At 38.6% G+C, this 21,607-nt stretch overlaps 1 long non-coding RNA gene across 2 annotated transcripts; it reads left to right on the top strand.

Moving 5' to 3' along the window:
• Positions 1-17,437: 17,437 nt before the first annotated feature.
• Positions 17,438-20,643, top strand: LOC133806902 (uncharacterized). Of its 2 annotated transcripts, XR_009879089.1 has the most exons (4): positions 17,438-17,737; positions 17,863-17,930; positions 19,773-19,813; positions 20,392-20,643. It is a non-coding gene; the product is annotated as an uncharacterized LOC133806902 (long non-coding RNA). The 2 variants fall into 2 exon arrangements; XR_009879090.1 differs by lacking the exon at positions 19,773-19,813.
• Positions 20,644-21,607: the final 964 nt, after the last annotated feature.

Raw genomic sequence — 21,607 nt, 5'->3', positions numbered from 1 at the left:
GCAGCGGAACTGGAACAACTCCTTACTTCAATCTCTCTAACCATTGATTCATTTCTGTAGCTGAGTATTATCAAGAGATTGAACTAGATCAGCAACATAGTCTTCCTCACCAAGCATTTGATCAACCTAGAACTAGTATGAGCTGATTCTTAACACATGAGATAGAGATCTAGAAAAGTGTGAGTGGCCAAGAAAGGATTAGACTGTCTAGGTTTTCACTTATCCAATGAATCAACTGAGACTGACTCCTGAAAACCCTAGATATCATATTCCTTATATAGGCAATTTAATGGGCTTTATTTAAATTTAAATTAATTAAAAATAATAAACAAAAAATAAAAGTCTTGGGTTGCCATAAATGGATTTGGGTACAATCTCTTTGTTTTGAATTTAAACCTCAATTGGGCCTAAAATCAAAATATTTTTATTTATTTATCTTTTAATTAATTAATTAAATCCTTGTTCAAATTAACTAATTATAATTTGAAACTTGATTTAATATTATTAATTTATATTGACATCAATTTATCAATATTAATAAATTTGCCCAAAGATTCTCTTTTATTATCTAAATCTCATATCTTTGTAAAATTTACCAGAGTTGATGTAGTCAACTTTAAAAATCATAATTGATAATTAAATCAATTAATTGAGACATTCTAGATGATTTACTCAAAGGTGATGTGGGGACCATGGATCCATGAATACAAGCTACAATAAATTTCCGTGAGTTTATTTATTAAATAAATTATCTCACAATTTATTAATTCCTCATAACTCCGATATAGATTCAGAATTGAACTCTTGAATTCATAGAAAATATTTTTCAAATCACAAATACATTATCCACTGTTATAACCATTACAATCATTCAATTCTCTATCGATGACTTACTAACGAGTCGGGTGCAAATTATTGTTTTCCCCTCATTTGTATTTTATCATTAACTCTCACTAAGTCCCTTGCAAATGATAAATTCATGAACTTAATCACATATATGAGCACTCAATCATTTACCCTTTTAGACTAAGTTATTAAGGAAGTCATCTTTTCACCTCTCATACAAAAGCTATAGATTTCATATCTATGATTAATACTCCCACTCAATTACACTACTAAATCTCCAAGGTGTAAGTATGAGCTAGACCGTAGGGTAAGCTGGTAACGAACAAGTCAAAAGATTTAAATAATATAATTAGCAGAATATTTTCACTCAGAATTAAGATCAACTTTACCTATAGTCAACGTTGTGACATTGATTAGATTCGATAACAACGATACTTATTTATTTATCAATTATCAATATCGGTCCTAGTCCAATGTACACATATACATTCGATCTTATATACTTGGTCAATGCCTTGGATAAGACATCACATCCTGAATGTGAAGTAGATAATATCTTAGATTACCAAATTAGTGAAAATCCAATGCACTGACTTAATCTTAGGATTCGTTCTTTTGAACATATAATTACAATCATAATCCACTGTGATCTAGTCACTATAATTGTAATTGTCTATATGTTCGGGATTTTATAAATGTTTGTATTATTCCAATAATCATGTAATAAAATAAGCAAACAACATGTTGTCAAACTAAATGATTTCTACTACTTTTACTGACAATATAAAATCGTGTTACATGTCCATCATGGTTTTATAAGGGCATAAAACCCAACAAATATAATACTAATTTTATTTGATTATTTTTATATTAATTTTATTATAAAATATTAGTTTAGTATTTTAAAAAGAGAACTTAATCTATTTTATTATTTTTATATTGTTTAATCTTTATTTTTTGTAATTTAATGTTACAATTCAAAATCACAATTATAGTTTCACTTTACCATTTTAAGTTTTTATCTCTTCAACTTCTCTTATCTGTGACAACTTCTTTCTCCTCCCTCTTTCGTCAAACATGTTTTTGTGTCTGGTTAAGTAACTAATTACTTTCACATTAACAGTTATGATTTTTTTTCTTCATATTTGGATGTTCCCATCAAGGTAACTAGTTACCCATTCACATGTTCATGTCAGATTTTTTTTCTTTCAGAATTGAATGTTCTCATCAAGGTAACTGATTACTCATTCACGTTTTCTTATCTATTTTTTTCTTTCCAAATTTCGATGTTCTGATCAGTGTTACTTGTTACCCATTCAATTTTTCATATTTTTTTCCATATTTGGATGTTCTTACTAGGGTAACTGGTTACTTATTCATGTTATCATTAAAAAAAAAAAAAAAGAATTCAGATTTGAATGTTCTCATCAGGGTAACTGGTTATCCATTCACGTTTTCATATCTATTTTTTTCCTAAATTTGAACGTTCCTATTAGTGTTACTAGGTACACATTCAAGTTTTCAAATATATTTTCTTTCTTTTATATTTGGATGTTCCTGCTAGGGTGACCGGTTACTCATTTATGTTTTCATATCAAATTTTTTTCCAGATTTGAATGTTCTGTGCTCAACAAGATAACTGGTTACCCATTCACGTTTTTATATCTAATTTTTTTTCTTTCCAAATTTGAATGTTCATATCAGGGTTACTTTAAAAAGAAAATGTTGAAAAAATTGATTTGAAGATTTTTATATATAGTAGAAAAAATACTAAAAAAAAGTACAATTGTTATACCCCAAATTTTGAGACTTATTAAGTCATCTCGAAATGTAGATTCGCAAGGATAAGGTTTGAGGAAATAATGTATTTATATGCACATATTTATATGATCAAGTGTGTACGTCAATAATATTGATGCCACCTCACTAGTCTAGCTCGAAATGAGGAGTTAGCTCGAAATGATCGGATTATGCCAAAGGTTGACTTCAAAAGCTCGAAAGATGGTGACATGATAGTGATGCAATTGTCAAATCGAATCGTGATGTAGGCTCGAAAGCGAATGTTTGGTACAACAGGTAGTTGCATTTGAATAATAAAAGGCTACATTCATGGGCTTAGTTTTGTATTTGTTTAGTCAACCTTATTCTTATGGGATTATTTATATTTCAAATTTAAATTGAATATTGTTGTAACTTCCCTATTAATGTGGGAAAAAATATATGAACCCAGTCTATAAATACTGGGATTATTTATTTGTAAAGCACGCTCAAATTTGGGACTGAAACTCTGTGAAATTGTCTTTAGGCTTTAACGCATATTATCTAAATAATAGTAACTCGCGGACTAGGTAGATTTAACTACTAAACCACGTCAAAAATCCCAGTTATTTTATTTTCTTCCTAGTTTCTTGAATAAGCTTAATTGCTCTTATTTTTTGTTGACGAAAAACGTCGTCAACAGTTTGGTGCTTTCATTGAGAGCATTAAGCATTCTTTCAAACCTCCCATCTAAATTCGTGTTCATCACAAAAATGGTTGCACCCATTGGAAACATCCCTGGATCTCGAAATGGACGACCACTGCCCAGAATCTTAGAGGAAACCACCCCGCGGAATGAGGAACACCCCCGACGAGCTGTCAAATGACCCATGAATGATGATCGAACTCCAGATGAAGAGAGTGTTTCCTCAACGCCATGAGATCCTGGCCAAAGTTCAAGGCCACCACATCAGGATTACTACAATCTTGAGAGATATGTTTCAATAGTGGAATTGGAAAACCAAAGAATTTGAGAGAGGCTAGCCGAAGCCACTCAATTGAACGAAGAAATGGCAAGAAGGGTTGTTGAAGCCCAAACACCTCCAAGGAGGACTAGGGGACATCCTCGAGGAAGTACCGTGACTCGAATGGCCGAGCAAAAAGCTCAACAGTAGGAGGAGCTGGAGTAAATACTGGAGCTCACCAGTCAAGGATTTCATCTCGAAAACCCCCACGTGCTAACCAGGCGAGGGAAGTCCTACCAATAATGGGAATAGTTGAGCTGCCCCCCAAGCAACTCAGAGTAATAACACAAACCTGTGAGGCCAGCCTCAAATAATGAGAGATCGTCACCATCTCTGATCAAGCATCCTCCTTCTCCCATTAGACACCCATCACCAGTTCAAGATACACAGCAACAAGCCCCAGGTGGAACTCGAGCTGGCAATGGATACCTCAAAGAGCAGCAAAAAGTGCTAGTCGAGATAGAAATCCCTGGACCGGACATGACAAATGAATAACCATAAGGCCCCAGTGGGAGCAAACTAAGGGGTAAGGTAGGCAAGACAGCCCCAGCCTGTTGGTTAAAACTCAATTTCTTTGTAATCTCATTTATTATCAATAAAAGAATAGAAATCATTTTTTGACTTGGTCAATCACTTTGCTCACATATTTTATTTTCATGATTATTTGTTTAATATAAACTTCTATTAAATCCCGAGCATATAGCTTGTTTGCCCAAAAACGGTTGCTGATGACGTGGCAAGGATTTCTCACACGTGGTTGACACGTGGCAGAGTCGAAATAAGGAGATGTTGTTCGATTATCAACCAGCTACACCTTACTTCGTCAAACCTCACGATTAGATACGACCAGGCTGGTCATATGATTCGGTTTATTTCCTTAAAAGATTGTAATCTTGTAATAACTATGTTGATTATTTCCTATTTACCTTAATACACGGATATTAAGGAAAGTTAAGGCCCATTGGCCCATGTAACCCCCCTTGAGCCTATAAATATGCATGAGAGGGCTCAAGGAAGGGACTTTTGACTTTTGAATCCTTTCTCTGAATACTGAGAAAAAGAACATACAGTGTGATTATCCATCGTCTTTTTGTAATTCTCCCAAGGTTTGTGAAACTCAAGAACCCTAGTTCTTTGATCACAACATTGGAATTCAATATTAATAATAACACCAAGTGGACATAGGTCATTACCATCAATTGGGGCCGAACCACTATAAATCGTTTGCGTTTGTTCTTTATCATTAGATTCCATTATTGATAATCATCTCATTTCTTGTCGTATTTTTGACTCTGTGTCGTTGGCAAAATCGAGGGTCAACATTTTGGTGCTTTCATTGAGAGCTTGATCAAGAAGCTATAAGAGAATCTAATGACAAAGACATCTAAGAAAGCTGGACTGGCCGCTGGCGCTGCATCATCTCAACCACCTCCTCCAAGTGTGGCGGAGAATGAGCCACATTTAGAGTTTGAAGAAGAGGAGTTGGATTCGGAAATGCTGAGGGCAACACTGGGGGTGTTGCAGGATGAGTTGGCCAATCTGAGGGCCAATCAGGAAAATGCAGCATAGACCCTAGCGCTGCAGCAAAGGGAGATTGAGTGTCAATGTCAGGAGCTGAACAAGCGGCAGGCGGACATGGACCGTCGGCAGAGGGATGCCACGGTCGCTCTTAAAGTAGCCATTCAATTGGCTCGAGGACAGGCTGCACCGGCCTCTCAACCGGATCAGCCACCGAGTGCGCCACCTCAGCGGGCTCACAATCCCAGTCCTTCGCTCCAGCCAACAAGCCCTTAAAGGCCAAAGCAGCCACCTCTGGCTCAGGATGATGTCCCAGCTAGGGATCCTAAGCAACAACCTCCATCTGAGGCTGGTCGAGGCAATCCCCAGCACTAGAGGCAGAATAAGGCGGGGCAGTTGCCCCGCAGCCCTAGATGCCCAAGGGACGAAGAGCCAAATCCACTAAGCAGAAGGTAGTGTCCTTCTGCCAACAGAAGGCATCACGAGTCGGGCTCTGCGGTCAGGGGCCCCCCACAGCATAGTAATGCACAGGGACCCAATGACCAGCGCAGGCCTCCCCCTGACGCTTGGGAAATGCCAGCTCGAGGAGGAAATAGTGTGAACAGCCGGTCACGCCGTAGTCAGCCACAGTTTAGAGATGGCCATGACTATAATGAAGCCGATTCTGACAAAGGGAATACTGGTCGAAGGAATGAGGAAAGAGGTGGAGGCGAAAGCCCCCCACTTAGAGAAAATAGGCCAGCAAGCCATAACATTGGGGGGCAACCCAGGCAGCACAACGTCTTTGATCGGCTAGGAGTTAGCGAGCAGAGACGCGGGGATGATGATTTAAGTAACGCACTCAACGACCGTCGTGAGAGGCACGATGAGTACGCTCCCCAGGCACCAGTCGCCCCAGCAATCCTAGAAGTCATTTAGGCTCAGATTGATGCTCTGAACCAAGCGGTACAATAGCTGGTCGGGGGTTAAACGTCCCACATAGAGTACGATTGGAGGAGAGGCACTCCATTTGTACAGAGAATTGTTGTGGCAGAAACCCCCAGCAAATTCAAAATGCCTGTACTGGTAAACTTTGATGGGTATGGAGACCCAATATCTCATGTCAACAAATTTAAGATACAAATGGACATTCAGAAGGTGTCAGACGATGCCTGTTGCAGGATCTTCCCCGCAACACTGTCCGATACTGCCCAGTAGTGGTTCTTTAAGTTCCCTCCTGCCAGGATAGTATCCTAGGAGATGTTCGTGAATGAATTTTACAGACAATTCTATGCGGGTCGCGTACACCCCACAGAGGCCAACCAACTGGTTGAGATACGCCAGAAGGAAGGAGAGCCCTTGAAGGAATTTGTCCAGTGCTTTATGCGAGCAGCGGCTGGAGCCAAGACAGTGGGTGACGAAGGCAAGATGATGGCCCTAACTGCTGGGGTTAGGCGCCATTCCCCCCTCTGGAGTAGCCTAAGAAAGAATAAGGTAAGAAGTACCCAGGAGTTTTTGGATCAAGCTGATCGATATATCAAGCTCGAGGATACGATTGCCAATGAGGGGAAATCGCCAACGAAGGACAAGGGGCCAAAGGAAGAACCTGCCAAGGCCACCAACGGGTCGGAGAAACCCAATGGCAACGACAAGGGCAACAGGAACATAAATGATAGGAATGGTGGAAAGCGGGCGAACAATGAGCCCTCAACTTCTGAGAATAAATGCCCCAAAGGAAATCGATATGAGCCAAGATTCACCAACTACACGGCCCTTGTCGAAAGTCGAGCGGAACTCTACTAGGTGACCAGCTCTAACGTGCCTTATAAGCGACCCGCGCCTATAAGGAAGGATATCTCTAAGAGAGATACCATAAAATTCTGTCATTTTCATAACGACTACGGACACGACACTAATGAGTGTAACCAATTAAAGGATGAAATTGAGTTCCTGATCAGGCAGGGACATCTAAGGAAATATGTGCGAGCCGCAGGAGGGTCTCAGTGAGAGGCTTAAGGTGGCAACGAGCAGGCGACTGCACGCCAATGCTCGCTACCTTTACAGCCAGATCCTGTGGCAAGCATGTTACTTACCATCTGTGGTGGCCCACACCTTGCAGGGGATAGTGGAAAGGCAAGGGAACGATACACTCGAACCCTACGCCATGACCAGGACATCGAGATGATGAGTGTGGAGGATCGAGCACCAAAAAAGGTTCGAACAGAGGAGGAATTGATAACCTTCTCTGAAGACGATGCCCAACATGTACGATTCCCACACTCCGATCCGTTGGTTGTGGACGTGCAAATTGCCAACATGATGGTGAAGAGGGTGTTGGTTGACACAGGAAGCTCGGTCAACATCTTATACAAGTTCTCGTTGGAAAGAATGAAGTTGTCCGTTAAAGATTTGGAGCTATGCAACCAAACCATCTATGGTTTTTCTGGCGAAGGGCTCGCCCCACCCAACTGGGTCGATTAGGCTCCCAGTTACAGCAGGTACTGCACCTGCTAACAGGACATTACTCACTACTTTCATAGTTGTTGATTGTCCTTCGGCATATAATGCTATAATTGGGAGGCCAATTCTGGTCGACCTGCGAGCCGTCATTTCAATATGGCACCTTGCCATGAAGTTCCCAACAGACGCAGGGGTAGGATGCATGTTGGGAAATTAGCGGGAAGCGAGGGAGTGCTACAACGCCTCGATAACTAAGGCGAAGAAAGGTGTATCGAGAGAAGTTCCCGGAAAAGAGTTGCAAATGGCAGTTGATGTACAAACCCAATCAGGTGATAATGTCACCAAATAGGGCGTTGCCCAAAGTGAGGATAAAGACTTAGATCCTCGCTTTGGGGATTTTGATGAAGAGATAGGACCCATCGAGGACCTTGAAGAGGTCCAACTCGATGAAGAAGATCCGACCAGGGTTGTGAAAGTCGGTAAAAACTTAGAGACAACAAAAAAACAAGCACTGGTGGAATTTTTTAAGGAAAACCAGGAAGTCTTTTCCTGGTCGCACAAAGACATGGTCAGAATCGTGCAGTCATTAGCCATGTCCTGAACATAGATAAAAAATTTCCACCAGTGCAACAAAAAAGGAGCCTCCTCGACAAAGATAGATCAAATGCTCTAAAGGAGGAAGTCAAGAAGCTGAAGGAGAATGGATTCATCAGGGTAGCATTTTATCCGTCATGGGTCTTTAATCCTGTGCTTGTTCCCAAGTCGAATGGCAAATGGCAAACATGCGTAGATTTCACAGACCTTAATAAAGTCTGCCCTAAGGATTGTTTCCCACTCCCCAAAATTGACCAGTTGGTTGATGCCACTGTAGGGCACGAGATTATCTCATTCATGGATACATACTCTGGGTATAACCAGATTAGTATGCATCCTTCTGACGAGGATCACACTAGCTTTCGGACTGGCACAGGGCTTTACTGTTACAAAGTAATGCCCTTCGGTTTGAAAAATGCTAGTGCGACTTACCAGTGACTGGTCAACCACATGTTTAAGGAGCTGATCGGGACAAACATGGAGGTATACGTCGATGACATGCTGGTTAAGTCGAAGAAGGCAGAAGGGCATATAGGGGATTTGCAAGAATGCTTCAACATCTTGAACAAATATCAGTTGAAGTTGAATCCTCTCAAGTGCTCCTTCGAAGTAGGATCAGGGAAGTTCTTGGGATTTATAGTAAACTCACGAGGAATCGAGGCTAATCCCAAAAAGATCAAAACCCTGGTCGATATGAAATCGCCAGCAAAGATTAAGGATGTTCAAAGCTTGATCGAAAGAATTGCTGCTCTGAGTATATTTATTTCCAAATCAACAGACAAATGTGTCCCATTCTTTAATCTACTCAGAGGCAACACAAATTTCGAATGGACAGAGGAGTGCGAACAGGCTTTTCAAGCATTGAGGATGCACATGTCGCAACCACCGGTCCTATCAAAGCCGGTTGATGGAGAAACTTTGTTCATCTACTTGGCGATCACAGAATATGCTGCTAGTGTTGTCTTTGTAAGAGAAGAAGAAGGCGTGCAGAAGGCTGTTTATTATGTAAGCAAAAGGCTAATTGGAGCGGAGCTGCGATACCTACCTATTGAAAAGTTAGCCTATTGCTTAATTTTAGCCTCCAGGAAGCTGCGACCTTACTTTCAGGCTCACCCAGTTACGGTTTTGACTGACCAGCCTCTACGACAAGTTCTGCATAAGCCAGAAGCCGCATGAAGATTATTGAAATGGGCGGTTGAACTTGGGCAGTTCGATATCTCTTACTTGCCACGAGCAGCGATAAAAGGGCAAGCCCTGGCTAACTTCATCGTAGAGTTCACTAGACTTCCAGATAGCGAGCAGCCAGAAGCATCTGAAGAACCTGAGCCTCAAAACCAGACTCCCTCATGGAAGTTGTTCACGGACGGCTCCTCTAATGAACATCACGCAGGAGTAGGTGTGAGTCTGATAACGCCTGAGGGGCATCAATTTCATTGCGCAATCAGGTTTGACTTCACTGCTTCTAACAATGAGGCTGAGTATGAAGCATTGCTCGCTGGGTTACGATTGGCCAGGGACATGAACATAAAGGCACTTGACATCTACAGTGACTCTCAGCTGGTGGTAAATCAGGTCATGGGAGAGTACTAGGCTTGTGGCTTAAAAATGGTCGCTTACCTAAACAAAATGAAGGATCTATTAGCATAGTTTGACAAGTACACCCTTCAGCAAGCACCTCGCGGCCAGAATTCAAACGCTGATGCTTTGGCCAAATTAGCAAGTGCGAAGGATGCTGATACTCTGAACATAGTGCCAGTTGAACGGCTGTCTATGCCAAGCATCCAAACAGAGGAGACTACTTTGGTGATCCAGGTGGCGGATACATGGATGGCACCATACATAGAGTATCTAACACAAGGCGTGTTACCAACGGACAGAAACAAAGCTAGGACCTTTCAGCGACAGGCCACTAGGTATATCTTGGTCGATGGAATCTTGTACTGAAGGGGATACTCAATGCCACTCCTCAGATGTATTTCGAAAGAGAAGGCCAAGGAATTGATGAAAGAGGTACACGAAGGCTTTTGTGGGGACCATGCTGGGGGGCAAAGCTTATCAAAAAAGATCCTAAGGCAAGGATACTTCTGGCCAACAATGAATGAAGACTCAATGGAATTTTTCCGGAGGTGCAACAAGTGCCAGAGGTTCTCCAAAATCCCATGAGCAGCCCCTAATGAGCTGAAACAGATGCAAAGTCCGTGGCCGTTCGCAGTTTGGGGAATAGATTTAATCGGATCTCTCCCTACAGGAAATGGCGGCGTCAAGTATGTGTGGTTGTTGTCGATTATTTCACTAAATGGGCTGAAGCTAAGCCACTTGTAACCATAACGACCAAGAAAATGCTGGATTTTGTGAATAAAAACATTGTGTGTCACTATGGATTGCCAAGAAAAATTGTCTCAGGCAGCGGCATGCAGTTTGATAGTGATCTGTTCATAGATTTTTGCGAACGACATGGAATTATCAAGAGCTTTTCTTCAGTCAATCATCCTCAGGCAAATGGACAAGTCAAAGCGGTCAATAAAACGCTAAAGGATACTCTGAAGAAAAGACTCGAGGAGGCTAAGGGGGCATGGTCGGAGCAATTGCCTGAAGTCCTTTGGTCATACAGAACTTCCCACCGAACAGCAACATGCCATACTCCATTCTCCTTGGCTTATGGGTATGAGCTATGTTTTCTGTTGAGTTAGATCCGCTGTCACATCGAAGAATAACGTACGATCAAGGCTCTAATAGCCAACTATTGATGGAATCCCTGGATTTAGTTGATGAAAAGCGTGAGCAAGCCCAATTCCGAGTAGCTGCTTACCAGCAAAAAATTGCCCGGTATTTCAATTCTAAAGTACGTGAATGGAAATTCAGTGTCAAAGATCTGGTACTTCGAAGAGTTTTCCTAAACACCCGCGACCAGGTTGCTGGAGTACTTGGACCTAATTGGGAAGGACCATACCAGATTGAAGAAGTCCTCCATCCAGGCACCTGTAAACTTGCTCGCTTAAATGGAGATCTCATTCCTCGCTATTGGAATGGAGAACACATGCGCAAGTACTATCAATAAACAATTCTTCTTAAAGAATTGGCTTGTATTAATTTTACTTTTTACAAGTTATGAAAAAGGGTTGGTCATTTTACATGACTAATCGCTTATAAGTGTAAGATCTTATTGATCACTCATGCAGACATGTTTTGTCCATTTATTACGAGAAATATAAAGGACTGTGTGCAGCCAGTCATTCTTGCCAATTATTGTATTTATTACAAGTATTTGCTCATTATGTGTGTTGTTTTGCTGTATTGTCATTTTAATTCCTTTGCTCCGAGCAGTAATGTTCGAACAGGTTTCGGTCAAGGCAAGTGACTAAGGACCTAAAGCTCCTCAATCACTTGGGGGGCATATAAGGCATCTAGTAAGCAAAGCATATCGAAAGGTATGTAAACACATGAGCAAAATAAGTGAAAGCATGCTAAGGTACTTAGAGGATTTTTCAAAATTTTGTTAGTTTGTTAAATCAATCCAAAGTACTATGCTAAGTTCGGTCATGCGAACAGATATTATAATAACATAAAAATATTATAATATCCAAATGAATTCTTTTACACCGTGAGCAGTGACTACTCAGATGTAACTATTTTATAAAAAGGGAAAAGCTGCCCGTGCAGCAATATAAGTTAAAACATAAAATTATTTTTACATCATGACCCGTAGGTCATATAATTCAAAAATAAAAAGATAAAATTATGAAGTAGCCGGGGGGTCCTGTGGCGATTTCTGTTGCTGCTGGTCGACTGTATCTCCAACCTCTTCTCAGGCGCCCTCGATACCGGTTGCTAAAGAAATCTCTGGAGACCTTAGAATTGTTTCTTCTTCCAGACGAGCAACACACCTAGCTAGCTCCGCCTCCCTGATATGGTCTAGAAGATAGGAGAAATTAGCACTGGGGTTGTTTTTCCAGAACAAGTAAAAGCACTTGAACGCTGCCCCTTCGTAGTCTTCAAGATTGCGGGCATTCTGTTCCTCCAATGCAGTAACTTCTTTGCGGCTTATCTCCAGCTTATCTTGAAGCTTGTGGGCTTCCCGTAATTTATGAGCGAGATCTCCTTGTACTACTCCTTAGATGCAGTGATCTTAGCAATACTCACCTCCGTCTTTTCCAACTCCTCTTTAAGATAAGCGAGTTTGACCTTGGTCACTTGCAGCGCCTTGAGGTGCTTCGCCTCAGCATCCTTAAGGGCCTCGGTATGCTTCACCTCAGCTTCCTTAAGAGCCTTATAATGCTTCACCTCAACTACCTTCAGCTGCTCGACATAAGTGATTTCAGTTGCCTTGAGTTGCTCAGCGTATCGAGCCTCAGCAGCACTAAGCTGATCGCTAAGTTTCTTTTCGAATTGAGCGGTTAGCATCCTCGAGCATCGCCAGCCAGAAGTCATGGTAAGAACAACCTGTGATCAGAAAGAGATAAAGCTGTTAGTAGGGCGAATTGGCGAGAAAATTCATAAAGTACAATAAGGAAAGCAACTTACAGCAAGCACTTCGTTCAGTGCACGGTTGAAGACTTGATCAACTGCCATGGAGGCAGTCTCCTGAATCGCCTCCTGGCTGCGATGGTGCTTTGTTATTCTGGACAGCCTATCTTTGGCTGAATTAGCACCACACTCGTGAGGTCGTCTCCCGAGGCTTCTTCTCGGCAACCAGCCGACTGCTGGACGGTGGACGTTAGAGGCGTAAGGTCGGCTGGAGCTGGTGGAGGAGTCTATCCGACCGGAGACGGGGGATCTAGATTTACTGGAGGCGGCGGAGTTGCATCTCTGGCAGGAGCTGGTGGAGGAATTGTCTCCTTTGTCGGAGTAGGCACATAAGGGTCTACTGTTTGAGATTTCTTCGTGGGGGGATTGCTGCAGCCCTCCCAAGACTGGCGCTTGTGGGATTTTTTCTTGTTCACCGATTTGGCGTACAAGTCGAAAGCTCGTTCGGCGGGCATGTCTGTAAAAAAGAAACAAGCGAACAATTAGGCAATATAATAAAAAAATCTTGCTAAGTTTAGGAATCAAGGGCAGAGAAATTAAAAGTATAATACCCGAGCTATAATTACTGGTCTCTACACTATTTACTTTACTAGTGTTACACTCACTCTCTGGCCTAAAGAAGTCTGAATTTAAAGCAGGTGTGTATTTAAAGTTGCCATCCCCGTAAAAAAGGTGATAGGGAATAGGCAGACTATCTAAAAGCGAAAAATCAGTACCGTTCTCGTTCGACGACTCAAGAATAGACTCTAAGGCCTTCCTCTTGCCCTTCCCTAGAGGGGCTGGTGCAGCGGCGGGTCGCGAGGCACCGATTGGTTCATTGATGGTCACCCTTGTTGCCCTCTTCGTTGGAGGTTATGACACGTCTTGTTGTTGCTCGGGGACTTCAGTGCCGGTGGCACTCCCCGCGGTAGATTCCCTCACATCCTGATGAGGCGCCAAAAGGCCGACTAGCCTCAGATTGGCCTCTGTGACCAGCTGTTTGACGCTTTTCTCTACGTCGGTCATGCTGGCCAAGAGGGCTAATTGGACTTCCATGTCTGGAGTGGGAACTGGTCGCAACCATGGACCTGAAATGCACTAAACCTCTAAGGGAAATGTAAGAAGAATCAAAGGAAAACAAACAATCAGGGGTGCAAAGGTATTACCTCCTTGTGTGAAGGCCAGGTTTTTGGTGACCATGTCGGTAGTTAGAAAGTACTCCATATGGTACTTCCCTATGTTGGATATGAAAGTAGTATCACTCAGGAAAGTGCGGGTCGCTTCCTGGTGGCAGAAATGGAAAAACCTCGTGTTTTCTTGATTGGGGTAGGACTTTAGGTCGAACAGATAGTTGACCTCGTGTGGTGTGGGGGCTGGGCACTTCTTATGACTATAAATGATATAGAGTGCAGAGAGCATTCTATACCCATTTGGGGTTATTTGGAAAGGAGCGACCCCAAAATAATTGGCCACTCCTTGAAAGAAAGGATGGAGAGGCAGGATCGCTCCTGCCTCGATGTGATACCTCGACTAGGCGCTAAAGGCGCCTCCAGGCAGATTCGCCCGTTGGTCTCTGGTGGGTTGGACTAGGGTCACCCCAGGAAGCCCGTACTTCTTGATATAATTGGCAATCATCCTAATCCTTACTCGACTAGGGGGGAATGTACCATTCGACATCTGGTCGAATGACATTTTTGAGGTGGGCTTGAATTTGGATTCCTAGCTCGGGAGTATCCTCAACTCTACTGCTGGTCGAGGGAATTTTAGCATGGGGAGTAGGCTGGTTTTCAGAAGGTTTTGCTGGTTTCTTTTTCTGGGCAGTGGATTTTATTCTACCCATGGCTGAAGGGTTTGAGTGAGGTCTGTTAGGTGGAATTCGAGAAAAAGGGATGTCTGGAATAAGTAATGATGACTGTTATTCATCCACGAGCAGTTGGGCGAGCAGGTCGTCATCAATTGGTCTCTCACCTCCCCACGAATCTTGCATGAAAATCTGTGAACAGAAAAGGGGAGATGAGAACTTGAAGCCTAAAAACTTGTGTTGAAAGTGGGAATAACATTGCTCGCGTATAGAAGTTAAGCTTTTATACAGCCAATAGCATTCTGGCAAAAACACTAAGTTTTATACGAGCAGTTTGAGAAACGGATTAAAAAGCGGAAGTAAAAAGTTTTTCAGAGAAAACTTTTTCGACTTCGAGAGGGCGGGAAAAACCCAGTTTTTCAACTAGCTTAAAAATTGAATTTTTACTTTGATTTTACGCCCTAAATCTATGATCTCGACTACCAAATTGACTCCTAACTCCTGTGAAACATTATTTCACTATCCTATCAAACATCGATAAATATGCCCATTTACCCTAAGACAGTTTCGATCAAGAACAGTCAAGAGCTCAGATACGAAACAAATAAAAAAAGATTTTGCATGGCAACTCAAACGACTGAAAGGTTTGGAAAGCTTACTTGGATGAAAGGTGGAGTATGAACAGAATGTTTTGAGCGTCTGAGCGAAAGTTCCTTAGATCAGCAGCGGGAGCTTCTGGGATTTTCTTGGCTCTGATGGTCGAAGTTCTTCAGAGTTCTTGAAGAAGAGAAGGCGAGTGAAAAGTAAAAAGTAAAAATGTGATCTTGGGGTATTATTTATAGTGATTGTGACACCATAAAAGAGGTAATCATGGAATTACTTTTTTCAAAGTATGGGGAAGTGTAATAGCCGTCTAACAAGTTTTTGGGAAATTGAAAAGACTTGATTGGACATGATTAGTTACCTTTTTCGAGAAGGCATGGGCGGCTTTGACAGATTTGGTGGGGCATGCGAAGGGTTAGTTTCTTAAGTTTACTTTATGCTGGTCGCAGTAAAATAAACTTAGGGAGCAAATGTTTACCCAAAAACGGCTACTGATGATGTGGCAAGGATTTCTCACACGTGGTTGACACGTGGCAGAGTCGAAATAAGGAGATGTTGTTCGATTATCAACTAGCTACACCTTGCTTCGTCAAACCTCACGATTAGATACGACCAGGCTGGTCGTATGATTCGGTTTATTTCCTTAAAAGATTGTAATCTTGTAATAACTACGTTGATTATTTCCTCTTTATTACCTTGATACACAGATATTAAGGAAAGTTAAGGCCCATTGGCCCATGTAACCCCCCTTGAGCCTATAAATATGCATGAGAGGGCTTAAGGAAGGGACTTTTGACTTTTGAATCCTTTCTCTGAAAACTGAGAAAAAGAACATACAGTGCGACTATCCATCGTCTTTTTGTAATTCTCCCAAGATTTGTGAAACTCAAGAACCCTAGTTCTTTGATCACGGCATTGGAATTCAATATTAATAATAACACTAAGTGGACGTAGGTCATTACCATCAATTGGGGCCGAACCACTATAAATCATTTGCGTTTGTTCTTTATCATTAGATTCCATTATTGATTATCATCTCATTTCTTGTCGTATTTTTGACTCCGTGTCGTTGGCCAAATTGAGGGTCAACATAGCTAATCGTATTTATAGTGACGTAATCACAGTGGAATATAAATATGATTATATGTTCAAATATAAGTTAGTCCTAAGATTAGTCAGTACACAGGATTTACACTAACTTGACAATCTACGATATGATCTCCTTACACATCGTAGTGTTATGTTTATTCCAGAATATTAGCAAAGTAGATAAGATCGGATGTATTTGTTATATCGGACTGGACCGATATTGACAGTAGATACGATAAGTAAACATACCATTATTATCTATTCTAGTCATATCATATAGTTGACCATAGGTCAATTCAATATTAATTATGAGTGGTTAGTATTCTAACTGATTGTATTATTTGAGTTCTTTGACTTGTTCGTTACCAGCTTACTCTACAGACTAGCCCATACTTGCATCTTGGGAACTCAGTAGTATAATTGAGTGAGAGTGTTAATCATAGATATGGACATCTATAGCTTCTGATGAAGAAGTGAAACAATGGTTTCCTTTTAGTTTGGTTCAATGTGCTAAATGATAGAGATCTCATTTTAGTAATTAATATTAGTTTACTGAAATATCATTTACAAGGAACTAAGTGTTTTAAGGATAAAATACAATGAGGGGCAAAACAGTATTTTAGTCTCATATCATTGTAGATCGTCTATAGAGGATTGAGTGACAATTATGGTTGTAACAATGAATAATTAATAACGTATCTATATTGCTTATCGAGCGTTCTATGAATTCAAGAGTACAATTCCAAGTCTTTAGAGGAGTCACGATGTATTGCACCAATTTTTTTTTTAGTTATTAACATTTTTTGGTGTTTTATTTTATTTAAGTGTTAAGTGAGGTGAATTGTTTTATTTAAATGTTGTTTATTTTATTTAGTTGTTGTTTGTTTTATTTAATTGTTTGTTATTTTATTTAATTGTTAGCATTGTTTGTAGAATATTTTTGTGAAATTATTTGTTAAATGATATTTATTTATTTTTATTTCAAAAATGTGATTATGTGAGATTTGATTGAATGCACTTAGGTGCATGGTAGATAGTGATGTACTCTAGAGATTTAGTGTGTGCTAGTGCATGGTAGCATGATGCACATGGGTAGAATTTCCTACACATGATATAGTTTCCTTATATTAGATTTAATTGATTTATTTACAAAAAATAAATAAATAAAAAGGGAATGGGAAACCATATGGTGGACGTGTAAGTGTAGTGGGAAAGGAATGATTTATTCCATTTATTTTCTTGATTCAAATAAATTAAAAATTTGAAGACCTTGGTTATTTTAAGTAAGGATGTGATCATCTTTTTATTCCATGCCATTTAAAGATAAAAACAAATATACAAAAATTAAGAGAAAATATGGAGAGAATATGAAACTTACCTTTTCTTTTTATTAAGCCATTATGAGAGAATAAGGATAAAGGGGAAAGGAAAGAGGAGAAGAGCCATTTGCTCTTGTGGCTGCCGAAATTAGAGAGAGAAAGAGAGAGTGGGATGTGAGTTAGAGAGAGAAGGAGAAGAAGGAAGAAAGGAAGAAGAAGGAGAAGGGAATACCAAGTCTAGGGTATGCCTTCTTTGTGTTATGCTTGTTATTTTTCTCTTCTTTTCTAGTAATATTGACTATGGTTTCTTTATTGTGTGTTGTTGAATCTCTCCTTCTTCTCATGGTGGATTTCATAAAAACCCTAGGCTTGAACAAGGGGTGGTAAAGTTTGGGTGTTGATCAATTTGTGTTCTTGATTTTACAATCAAGAGAGGTATCAAATCTCTAAAGCTAATGTTATGATGTTCATGGATTGATGTATATTTTTGTTATATTTTGATGCAAGGGAAGATAGACCTAGGCGTGGGCATGGGTTGATGTTGTTTGGGTTTGATTTTTATGGTTGTGTATTAAAATATGTGTAGTGAGATGATTGTTGAAATATGGTGATTGTGATATGTTGTTCAAAGCTTTTATATGGTTAAATGATAGGTATGTTTTGGCTTAAAGAATTTATGTGAAATTGTACATGGGTTTAAATTTGTGATCTATGAAAAGTGATGATGAATATTTAAAATACATGAAAAGAATGGGTTAATTTTTTATTAAATGTGTTTCGGCCTAGGGTAATGCTCAAGTATGATGGTTATTTTTTTAATGTCAATTTAATCTTAGAAATCATGATAGGTTGTGATCTTGTATGAAGTTATGATTGTTTTGTTCTTTAGAATAATTGCATGGTAATAATGTATTGAGAGTATATTTAACACGAGATCAATGGTGGTTATTTTTTCATGAGTTTCAAGGTGATTATTGTATGCTCATGATGTGATTAAAATGGTTAAAGAGGTTAGAAGCATGCTAGGGTTTGTGTTGGAATATTGTACATAAATAAGCATGAATTTTGTTAATATAATGAAAAGAATGAATTTTATGATTTAATGTGCTTGCTGATTTTTTGTGCAAAAATAATGTTGTTTATGATGAGAATAATGTTTTGAGTGCTTAAATAAACCTTGCAAGTGTTTTGATGTTTTAAGAAATTTAATAGGAAATTTAATTATGCCTTGAAATGATATTTTGTGTAAATAAATACCTACAGATTTTTTTTTTATATTTTTGAGAATATATGAGTTTTTAAAAATAAGGATGATAATTTTAATGATAAAATTTGATTGCTGGAATTTTTGTTTAAAAATGTAAAGTGTGTTTCAATAAAAGGAATTTGATTGGTATTTTGAAATAAATAAATAACATAAACAATGGTAAAACTTAAAAGTGATATTTTTAATATAATATGAATTGTTATTTTACAAGTTATGATTTTCTTTAATTGGATTAAGAAAACTGTTGGATTTAATTCACTTGTGAATTTTAAATAATGGCTAAAAGTTTAGTTTAAAAAGTTTTAATTAGTTATTTAATTTTCACATATAAATTTGTATTACATAAAAATTAAGTATTTAAAATAATTCAAGCAAAATATATTTTTTCCCACACTTAAAATTATTATTTTTCTCACATCAAATTATGAAATTCTATTAACTTAAACTAAATTATTATTTTCTAAGGAGACATGATAAACATAGGTATTTTTCTTTTTAAATAATTTCCAATGCCTTTGCTTTTCTTTGTAATTTAAAAATAATAAATGGGTCTTTTATATATTCTTAATGGCTAAATAAAATTGTTTTTATGAAATAAAAAGAATGTCTTGGGAGATTTAATCAACCTAGTAATTTTAAGAAGATAAACAATGGTAAACAAAACATGCTACAAGTCTATTATTATAAAACGATAGAAGTAGACACATGAAATTATCGTTTTTAACGCCACATTTACGCAACATTCCCACGAATACATGTTACCTGCAAATTCACTTTTACATCCAATATAATGTCTATTATGCAACCATGTAGTTTTTATAGAAAGATCATGCATGCAATATAGGTACAATGAGCATTATTCTTTTTATGACCTTATGTGTAATTAAGCATATGTGTATGTTGTGTGTAACTCCTACAATGTGTGCATGGCCCATGCACACATGAGTTATATGAGGGGGCAAAATAGTAATTATATGAAGCTAAAAAATGTCGTTTTGATTATGGTATAGGCTCGTTGAGAAGTTGTGGTTTTACTTAGCTTGGACCTGAGGTAAGGAAGTTAGATAGAATTTATGAATGTTATATTATGAATGGTAAGACTGTTGTGTGAATGAAATGTTATGAATTATGAATGCTATAATGTGATGATATTTTGGCTTGTATGAATATTGTATGATATGAATGGATGTTAGCGTGATGAACGTGACACATCAAAATGGGTTGCTAAGGATAAAGAAGACGTAACCCGAGTTACTAAGGATATGAAGACATAACTCCATGGGTGGACGTGCCAAGATTATTCAAGGACCAGAGTCTCTTGTTTACCTCAAAGGGTGGCATGGACAAGTTAGCTGGTCATGTTCACAAGGAATTGTTTATGAATGTGTTATGTTGCCTGGTGATGTTTATGATTATGTTATGATGTTTGGTGATGTTTATGATTTTGTTATAATGTTTATGATATGACGGTGGCATTATGTTTATGTTTATGATATTGATGCCTATTTTATGATGATGCTATGATGTATAAAGATGAATGATAGTGTTTATAAATTGTTGTATCTTACTTGCTTGTTGTTTGTACTTCCTTACTGGGCTTTTAGCTCACCCCCTTACTTTTCCTTCCAGGTAGCAAATTGGTTTTCTCTGTGGCACGCGTGGTGATGTGGGGAGTTCTATCATCCTGGTGTGTATGGCATGGGGGCATCCTATGGACAAAAAACGATCAATTAAAAACGCCATTTTTTATAATGTTATGTTTTATGAGACTTTTTTTTTTAAACTTACCAGTGGGACTTGAATTATTGGTTGTTTTAGAACTTTGTATAAAAAATGATATTTTCTTTTAAAACTATTGGGCCCAACTTGCATGTTTTTAAGCAAGACCCCACTGAAACATTTATAATAAGTGGATTTCTTTTATAGACCAATGAAAATGTGAATGTTTTATTAAGTACTAGTCTAGGGCGTTTTACTCACGAGGAATTAATAAGTTAGTAAATTTATTTGTTAGATTTATGATAACTTATTGAAGCTTGATTTCATAGGCTCATGGTCCTCACTATACCTTGGATAAAATCATCTAGATAGTCTCAATTAATTGATTTAATTATTAATTAGAATTATCAAAGTTGACCGGGTCAATTCTGGATAGTTTCACAGAGTTATACAATTTAGAGAATAAAAGACAAATTAGATAAGATTTATTAATTAAGATAAATTGGTATCTAAATTATAAATAAGTTTAAACCAAGGTTCAAATTATAAATAATTAATTTGATAAGGGGTTTGAATAATTATTTAATTAATTAAATCAATAGAAAATAATACAGGCCTTGATTTTAAGTTCAACGGTCTTATAATTAAATGGAAAATTTCACAGGCCTAAAGCCCATGATAATTTCGACCAAGGGCTGATATTATCTACTATTTTATTGATTTTTTAATTAAATAAATGACCTAATTGAGTCTATAAAAGGAATGCTAAGAGAAAGTTGAAAACATAAGTTGAATCATAAGTTTCTAAGAAGATCTATTTGGTTTTGGATTCTCTATACTGCATAAGTCATTTTCTAAGCCTCAATTTTTCTCTTATATTCTTCTTCTCTCTGTATCTATCTCATGTGTTGAGAATTGCCTACCCTAGTCTAGGTGATTACAAGGATACTTTGGAAGGCTATGAAGAAAATTGAAGAAGGGTTCAATTTCTTGGTAATACTCTTCGACATAAAGGATACAAGGGTTAGAGAAAATGAAGGAGGGATTCATTCATTCCGTTGCGTATAATGTAAGTGTTCTTATCATTATTTCTCTTTGAATTCAATTTTAGAAACATGTTCTAGGT

The sequence above is a fragment of the Humulus lupulus genome, chromosome 1 (assembly GCF_963169125.1).
Source record: "Humulus lupulus chromosome 1, drHumLupu1.1, whole genome shotgun sequence".
Classification (NCBI taxonomy): Eukaryota; Viridiplantae; Streptophyta; class Magnoliopsida; order Rosales; family Cannabaceae; genus Humulus; species Humulus lupulus.
Note: the sequence above shows the minus strand (reverse complement) of the source record. Positions and strands in the feature narration are given on the sequence as shown.